We start from the raw sequence: 8474 nt of genomic DNA, 5'->3' as shown, positions 1-8474 counted from the left end.
CCCACCCTCAGGCACCAGCCATCATTGTTCCGTTGGGGTGTGGCCAGGTTTTTCTTATAACAGTCAGTCTCCCCTCTTACCTTGGCTTACTATTCTGGGGGGTAGGGAGAGGTATCAGTGATATTGGAGATGACTAGTTGCTGTGTTATGGGTTTGAGTTTTATTTGGCTATAAAACAATCTTGTTGGAAGAAGTATGTGGGGAGTAGGGGAAAGGGAGAAGGGCCTCTTCCCACACACAAAACATCCCGGTTAGTCTCTGGTCTTGTTTGTAGGGATGCTGTTGGTCAAATGCCTTCAGATTGTACCAACTCAGCTAGCATTGCTAACCAACTCTTGCAGGCTCTGAAAATAAAAATAATCTTGAACCTGTGCTGTTTGCCTAGTTCTTGATGGATATAAAGAGAATTGCATTTCTTTTTAAGGTTCTGGGACCACATGTAACTAAAACCAGTTGGAGCAGTCACATTTTCTCAAGAGTCCAAAGTGTTCTCTCATGGCCTGGCTTCAGGGATCACCGGAATGACCTCCAGTTATTTCCTGAGTCCAAACACAAACTTGTGCTTCAGATTGATTCCCAAGAAGAAATGAGTCCATTAAAAACTGCTGGCATTTCCTTACAGTATCCATTAATTCATTTAATGGATAAAGCAACAGGCCAAAGGAGGGACCTTAAAGCTGATAGGAGTTTCAATGGTGTTCTGAAGGAGCCAGATTGAGGATACTACAGAATAAAACAGGACAGATGTTTGTAAGTCCTTGGCCCACTTGGAACTGGAGAAATTCAGAAGTGTGATGCTGGGAGCCATTGGCCAAAATGTAACTGCTGGAGCACAAGTTTTTACAAAATAGAGGGGTCCCTGGGATAGAAGAACTTGTGTTCCTTTCTATACACTATAAATGTTGAAAACTAGTAATTCAAGCATATTTGACAAATTTTAAATCTCACATAAACATAATACTAAGAGCTAAAATATTTCACCCGTGATCCCTCCTGCAGTCAAGAAAACTTCATTTCCACATTGTCTTCCCTTCTAGTTTGCACCTACTTAGAAGCATTATCCCAGCGTTTTTTTGTTTTTTGTGTGGTTTTTTTTTTTTTTTGCAGCTGGTTGGTATGGGGATCTGAACTTTGGCTTGTTGTTACAAGGCTGTGATCTAGCCAGCTGAGCTAATATTCTAATTTTTTTTTAATGTATGAAGAGGTGAAGTTCCCTGTAAAACCAATCTCCAGTGAGTATCAGTGTTTAAATGTTTATATGTTGTGAAGACTTGGAGGAGATAACATACCCATAGTATGAAAGTGTTTACATTAAACACTGCCACCCCATTTCCTCTCCCAGATGTTCACTGGGATTTTTTTTTAACCTTTCCAAAGAGACCATATCCAAGCATCCTCCCCACCCTTTTTCTTTTCCACTCTTTTATCACATTGGGGTTTATTGGGTTTTTTTGTTGTTGGCTGGCCAGTATGGGGATCTGAACCCATGTATTTTTTTTTTTTTTTAAAGATGACCGGTAAAGGGATCTTAACCCTCGACTTGGTGTTGTCAGCACCACGCTCAGCCAGTGAGCGAACCGGCCATCCCTATATGGGATCCGAACCCGTGGCCTTGGTGTTATCAGCACCGCACTCTACCAAGTGAGCCACAGGCCGGCCCTGAACCCATGTATTTTTGAGAGAGTACATAGAGAATATGTATAGAGATGGTTTTCAAGTGCATATGAAATTATATATAACTGTACTATTTAGCCATATTACGGTACCTTCCCAAACACAAGACTCCGTATTCCCAATGAGAAAATTCAAAAGCCTTGATTAATTAGACCACATAAACTTTTCTTATAATAGTGGAAATAGCCAAATATTTACTTGTAATTAATATCTGTACATATTTTAAAACAATTTTCAGTTGGAAATGCTGTTTTTTCTCAGTTGCTTTTCATGAACAAAATAAGCTTTTCAACATTTTTTTTTTTTTTTTTTTTTTTTTTTTTTGTCTTTTTCGTGACTGGTAAGGGGGTCGCAGCCCTTGGTGTGGTGTTGCCCACCCTACGCTCAGCCAGTGAGCGCACCGGCCATTCCTATATAGGATCCGAACCCGCGGCGGGAGCGTCGCTGCGCTCCCAGCGCTGTACTCTCCCGAGTGCACCACGGGCTCGGCCCTTCAACATCTATTTCTGAACCACATACTAGTTTTCTCGAACCCATCTTTTACCCAGAGTGTTTGAGATGACATAGCACCTTTGTAGTTCATGTGTGAAAAACTATCTATCCCAAAGCCAAGCATCCATTCTTGTAATTAGGTTTTTTAATTTGTCATGTAAGTGTGGATTTATGATTTCTATAAGATTATTACTTTTTTAAAAAACAAGGAGAACTTGCAAACATAGAAAAGTGAAATAATAAAAATTCTTTTTTGCCCATTACAGCTTCAAAAATTATCTAGTCATAGATCTACCACATGACCCAGCTATTCCACTGCTGGGAGTATACCCAGAGGAATGGAAATCATCATGCCAAAGGGATACCTGTACTCCAATGTTTATTGCAGCACTATATACAAGAGCTGGAACCAGCCCAAATGTCCATCATCTGATGAGTGGATAAGGAAACTTTGGTACATCTACACAATGGAATACTACTCTGCTATAAAAAAGAACAAAATACTACCATTTGCAACAACATGGATGGACTTAGAGAAAATTATATTAAGTGAAACAAGTCAGGCACAGAAAGAGAAATACCACATGTTCTCACTTACGTGTGGGAGCTAAAAATTAATAAATAAACACACAAATAAAGCAGGGTCGGGGAGAAGACAATAACTACAAAAATTCCTTGAACTGTTTAAGTCAAGAGAACAGATACGATGGGGGTGGGGAGGGACAGGTAAAGAGGCATGATAATCAAGTACAATGTATTTTGAGAAGTTAAATAAATAAATAAATAAAGATTATCTAGTCATAGACAATCTTGCTTCACCTCAACTTAATTTGCTTTTATTTATTTATTTTTGTGGCTGGCCAGTACAGGGATCAAATGCTTCTTAAAATTACTTTCAAGGTCAGGGTTTGATTCCTCATACTGACCAGCACAAAAAATAAATAAATTTACTTTCAGTAGGTAATACTTCCCTGGATTGTTGAAAAAGCCAGCTGGTTTCCTGTCTGACCTATCCTTACCACAATTAACTTGCTAAATTGGCTAATTAGGTCAACCCATTCTTACTTGAGAATTTAATGGTTCCTTGTTGCCTATGAAATGAAACCTGAACTCTTTAGACCAAGTGCTAAGATATAAACTCAGCCTTATTCTATGTTCATTTATGCTCCAATTCTCTTTCTAGAATGCTCCCTACCCTCCAAACCTTGCCTGTTACAACAGGCAAGCCTGCCATACAGAAAGTTTGCAATGACTGTAGAAACTCTTATATATGGATACCCACAAATTTGAGAATCGGTTAACTCTGAGGACCTTGGGCAAGACTGAACTCATTCTAAAATTTTAGGATGACTAGTATGTGAAAGGTGTGATCTCCTGGTTCAGATAAAAATTTTAAAGTATGCAAAGATTCCCCATACTGGCCAGCTGCCCCCCCCCCCGAAAAAAAAGTATGCAAAGAAGTATAAAAAATAAATCAATGCTCACTAACTTAAGAACAAATAGCATAGTTAAAGCCCCCAGCCTCCCCCAACCCTCACAAGGTAACCATTATCCTTCCCTGTCACTATGATCATTTCCTAAGTAAGAAGATACAAAATTGTCTTTCATGTTTTAAAACTTTACAAAAATATTTCCATTTTGTTCACACTCATCTGCAATTCACTTTGATTTTTACTCCTCTGCTCCTCACAATTAAGGACACTTGGCTCCAGGAAGGACAAAGCATGAGATAATAGTGACTCACGGGCCATACCTCTCCAACAGAGGAACGTGGAGTAAGTTACTTCCTCTGGTGCCTTTCCTCATGGATAACAAAAGGCATTTGAACTAGATGTTCCTGTGTCCACCTTTGTCCCAACATTCTGTGGCTCTGGTATTTGGATACCACTTTGGATACCCCAATACCCACTTCAGATCTACTTGGAAGTAGGGCCTCCATGCAGGAAAAGCTGTTTATTTCACTTACTTACTCAACAAATGTTTGAATTGTGCTGAGCACTGAGGATAAGGAGGTATATAAGATGCAGGCTTTCCCTTAAGGAGTTCACCAACTAGCATGACAAACAGTCACTCAAAGATTAGGAGACCTTAGGAGTAGCGGTTCCATGTAACAGAAGCTGGGATAAAAAGAGAGGGGTCCAGAGGAAATGGTGTTCAGAGCAAGTAGGTGATGTGTAAGCCTAATCTTGGGCAGGAGTCTCATGAAACAGAGGGCATTCTAGGAAGAAGGAACACACTGTGCGAAGTTGAAATACCATGAGTTCATGAATGTAGTTGAGGTAGGAGATGAAGTTGGGGGAGGTGGGTAGAGAGGGATACTACAAAAACCTTGAATATGGGGCTGGCCCGTGGCTCACTCGGTAGAGTGCGGTGCTGGTAACACCAAGGCCGTGGGTTCGGATCCTATATAGGGATGGCCGGTTTGCTCACTGGCTGAGCGTGGTGCTGACAACACCAAGCCAAGGGTTGAGATCCCCTTACCGGTCATCTTTTAAAAAAAAAAAAAAACCTTGAATATGGAGCTGAGGAGTCTGTAAGCCTCAGGGACCTATGAGAGCAGAACTTCTTAAACACTTGGGGAACTTGTTAAAATGCAGATTCTAATTCCATAGTTCTGGGAATAGGGCCTGAGATTCTGCATTTCTACCAAGCTCCTGATGCGGCTGATCTTCAAGGCCATACTTCAGCGGTCAGCCTGTAGAGGGCTTAGAAGGGAGTAGTGTGAGGCAGTACAGTCACTGAGGGCAGAATGAAGGATGGATGGTGGGTGAGGAACGATGAGGGCACAGTCATGGCAGAGCTGCAGGCACGGGAGGGAAGGACGTCGGGCACTGGGATCTGGTGATGGGTGGGCAGGAATGAAGGAGAAGGACAGAGATCCAGGATATGGTCCTGGCTCCTAACCTGAGGAACTGGCACTCAGAGCAAGAAATACCAGCTATAATACCAAGGTCAAGGATTCAGATCCCCGTACAGGCCAGCCAGCTGCCAAAACAAAACAAAACAAAATATAGGAGGAAAGGAAATATAAAAAAAAAAAAAGTTTAAGGAACTTTATAAAATTACTGGCCTGTGTTCTTTATAAATGTCAGTGTCATACATGATAAAGAGAAGCCCAGGAACTTTTCCAGATTAAAGGAAATTCAAGAGACATGACAACTAAATGAAATATGTGATCCTGGACTAAAGAGACAAACAAAAAGTGCTATAGAGTACATTTTTGGGACAACTGACAAAATTGAAATATGGACTCTTGATTAGGTAAAAAATACTATCTCAATGTTAAGTTTTCAGAATTTGATAATATGGACCAGCCCATGGCTCACTTGGGAGAGTGTGGTGCTGACAATGCCAAGCCAAGGGTTAAGATCCCCTTACCGGTCATCTTTAAAAAAAAAAAGAAAAGAAAAAGAATTTGATAATTATACCATAGTTATGTATAAGAATATCCTTATACTAAGGAAATAACTCACTGAAATATTACAGGTTAAGGACTGTGATGTAACCTATTCCCAAATAGTTTAATAAAATAAACAGTGTAAGTAAGTGTGTGTGAGAGAGAGATAGAAGAGAAAGCAAATGGGGCAAAATGTTAAAAAGTTAAAAAGTTGTGACTCTTGGTAAAGGGTATAAGGGAGTTCTTTATACTATTCTTGCAACTTTTCTGTAAGTTTGAAATTATTTCAAAAGAAAACGTTACCAAGATCAAGGGTTCAGATCCCCTTACCGGCCTGCCGCCAAAAAAGAAAAAGAAAAAAAAAAAATCGGAAAGGAGGGGGCTGCAGTGCTGAGCTCCTGTGTGGACGGGGTGGATTTGGGCAATGGATTGCCCAGATGCCTGGGATGAATGCAAGGAATACTCCAGAGAAATATCCAGGCTGGTGACAGCAACTTATCCCAAGCATCCAAATGGCAGTTGAAGGGACAGTTGTACAGGAGATACCCAGGGTGGAGGCTGAGATGCGGGTAGCAGAGGAAGAAGGCAGAATGTCAGGAAGACAAGCAGGGAGAAGGAGAGAGAGTGGGGCCAGGCCGGGTGCCACAGGGAAGACTCAGAGATAAGGTAAAGTTCGTCCACTTGTGGCCAGACATACGTCACTGATGACCCTGGGGAAAAAAGGCTGCCCACACTGGGGTGGGGGAGGAGGAGTGACAGGGAGGGGAGGCTGAAGCAGCAGCAGGGCAAGCTGGGTGACCTCAGGCAGCTTTCAGCTTCCGTGTGACTGTCTCCTGGGAGTGGGGATTGCCTTAATGATTCTAAGACCTTGTGATCATTCTGATTGCCAAATGATGACTCCTGGAAGTCCAGCAAAGCCCAGTCCACAGCAGCCGGCTTGTATACTTCCAGAATGGGTGGCAGTCATTCCAGTGATGGACAGAATGGGGCAGCTCTTCTTCAGGCACGGCCAAAGCCTGCCTGGCACCTCCACCCGTAGGCCTCCTTTGTTCTCTCATATTGCTTTGCTGCCAAGTTGCCTGCTCCGCTTGCAGCCGGGGCAACCACCATGGCCACAGCACACCAGCAGATGGCGATGGTGCCCCAGGTCAGTCTCCTCAGGCATCTCTGCCTTCCATCTCCTCTTCCCCAGAACCATTAACTGGGAGGAGCTGGGGACTCTGCAGGAGCCCCCCACCTCTTCCCCTGCCCTGGCTTCCAGCTGCATTTAATAGCACCTTGCCTGCTCTGAGTGCAGGCAGATCTGTGGCTATTCCTTTTGCAGACTGCCGTTCCCAATGGCCTAGTCAAAGCATGTATTTCATTTACCACAATGCTAGGGCACCGAAAGGGAAAAGGGGGAGGGTGCAGTTTGGATTATTAGTATTTTATATTTTTAACAAATGCATCAAAGTAGTCATCATGAAAAAACATCAGATATTTGTTGGATTTTTTTACACTATTCATGTCTTAATTTGAATGACACAGGGTGGGGTCCATCTCCTTTTCACAGCCTAACATCTTTCCCTAGTGGGATGGTCCTGACCGTTTACTAGGCTCTAATCAATAAATTAGAAGGCCTGCATTCTAATGCTGACACAGAGCCCCAACCAGCTGTGTGACCCTGAGCAGAATATTGAACTTCTCTGCACCAGAGAGGACTCATCTCTAATAGGATGGGCTTGGGCAAAACCCTCATCCTTCCATCCTAGGACTCTTCTCCCATTCCTGTACACGTGTCCTTTTGGACCTCCTCACCTTTGCTGACACCTCTGGGGAACGCCCTTCTTTTTCCACAGAACTCATTCGTTCTTGTAAAAATAAATATTTGTTGAAATCTAAAACTCAATTGATGGGTTAAACTACAGCTTAGACCCAACTGAAGAGAGAATTAATGGCTTGGAGAAATACAAGGGGTCTTTTAAAAGTTCCTGGAAAGATTCGCTTTATCTTTTAAATTCCATTTTTCCACAAACTTTTTGAAGTACCCACGTATGTTAAAAAAGTTATTTAGAATGAAACAGTGAGACATATACTTATCAGGAAAGTATAAAGAAGTTGGAAAGAAAGAAACAACATAATGAGAAGGTCTAACTACATCATATTTGAGTCACAGAAGGAAATAATAGAGAGAATGGAGGAAAGGTAATTTTTAAAGGAAGAATGGCTGGTGAAAAACTTGTGTTTACAAAATCAAGACACCCCACAAATACCCAGCAGAGTAAATAAGAAGAAATCCACAGCTGGGCATGTAATGACAACAGAATACCAAAGACAGGGGATCTTAAGCACACCCTGAACTGTGCCAGACAGAAGGCCAGAGCACTTACACAGAGAGAACACTTAGCAGCTGCTTGACAGCAATGGAAGACCAGCAACATGGCTGCGCACACGAGCCTCGCTGTGCTCCCACCTTCTTCCCAATCCTACATCCCTCTGAAGAGAGAGGCCCTGTTAACTTCAGCATGTACTTTCTAGATCTTTTTTTATGCATTTATAAAGATATATAATATAAATGTATATGGATAAAAACAAACAAAAAAGTAAAAAACAAAAAGAAAAAAATGGATATGGATAAAGGATATGGATGTGTGTCATCTATGCTTAGATCTATTAGAATAATTTAGATATATTAGAATAATACCTAAATATGTAAATATATGGATATCTCTATATATCTGTATCTATATATCTATTTATATAGCTTAAAATATATAAGGGTACTTCACAAAGTATGTGGGAAAATAGCATTAAAAGATAACACAAGGGCCAGCCCATGGCTCACTTGGGAGAGTGTGGTGCTGATAACGCCAACCACGGGTTCGGATCCCTATATAGGGATGGCTGGTTAGCTCACTTGGGAGAGTGTGGT

General features: G+C 41.7%; 1 long non-coding RNA gene across 1 annotated transcript in view; it reads left to right on the top strand.

Annotated features, from left to right (window-relative positions):
* The window catches only part of LOC103591600, a 4262-nt gene extending 3890 nt beyond the window's left edge, over positions 1–372 (top strand). Inside the window, exon 2 of the long non-coding RNA XR_550591.1 lies at positions 12–372. This is a non-coding gene — a long non-coding RNA (uncharacterized LOC103591600). The remainder of the gene's footprint in view (positions 1–11) is intronic.
* The last annotated feature ends 8102 nt before the right edge of the window (positions 373–8474 follow it).

This window comes from Galeopterus variegatus, unplaced genomic scaffold (assembly GCF_000696425.1).
Source record: "Galeopterus variegatus unplaced genomic scaffold, G_variegatus-3.0.2 Scaffold996, whole genome shotgun sequence".
In the NCBI taxonomy this organism is placed as follows: Eukaryota; Metazoa; Chordata; class Mammalia; order Dermoptera; family Cynocephalidae; genus Galeopterus; species Galeopterus variegatus.
Note: the sequence above shows the minus strand (reverse complement) of the source record. Positions and strands in the feature narration are given on the sequence as shown.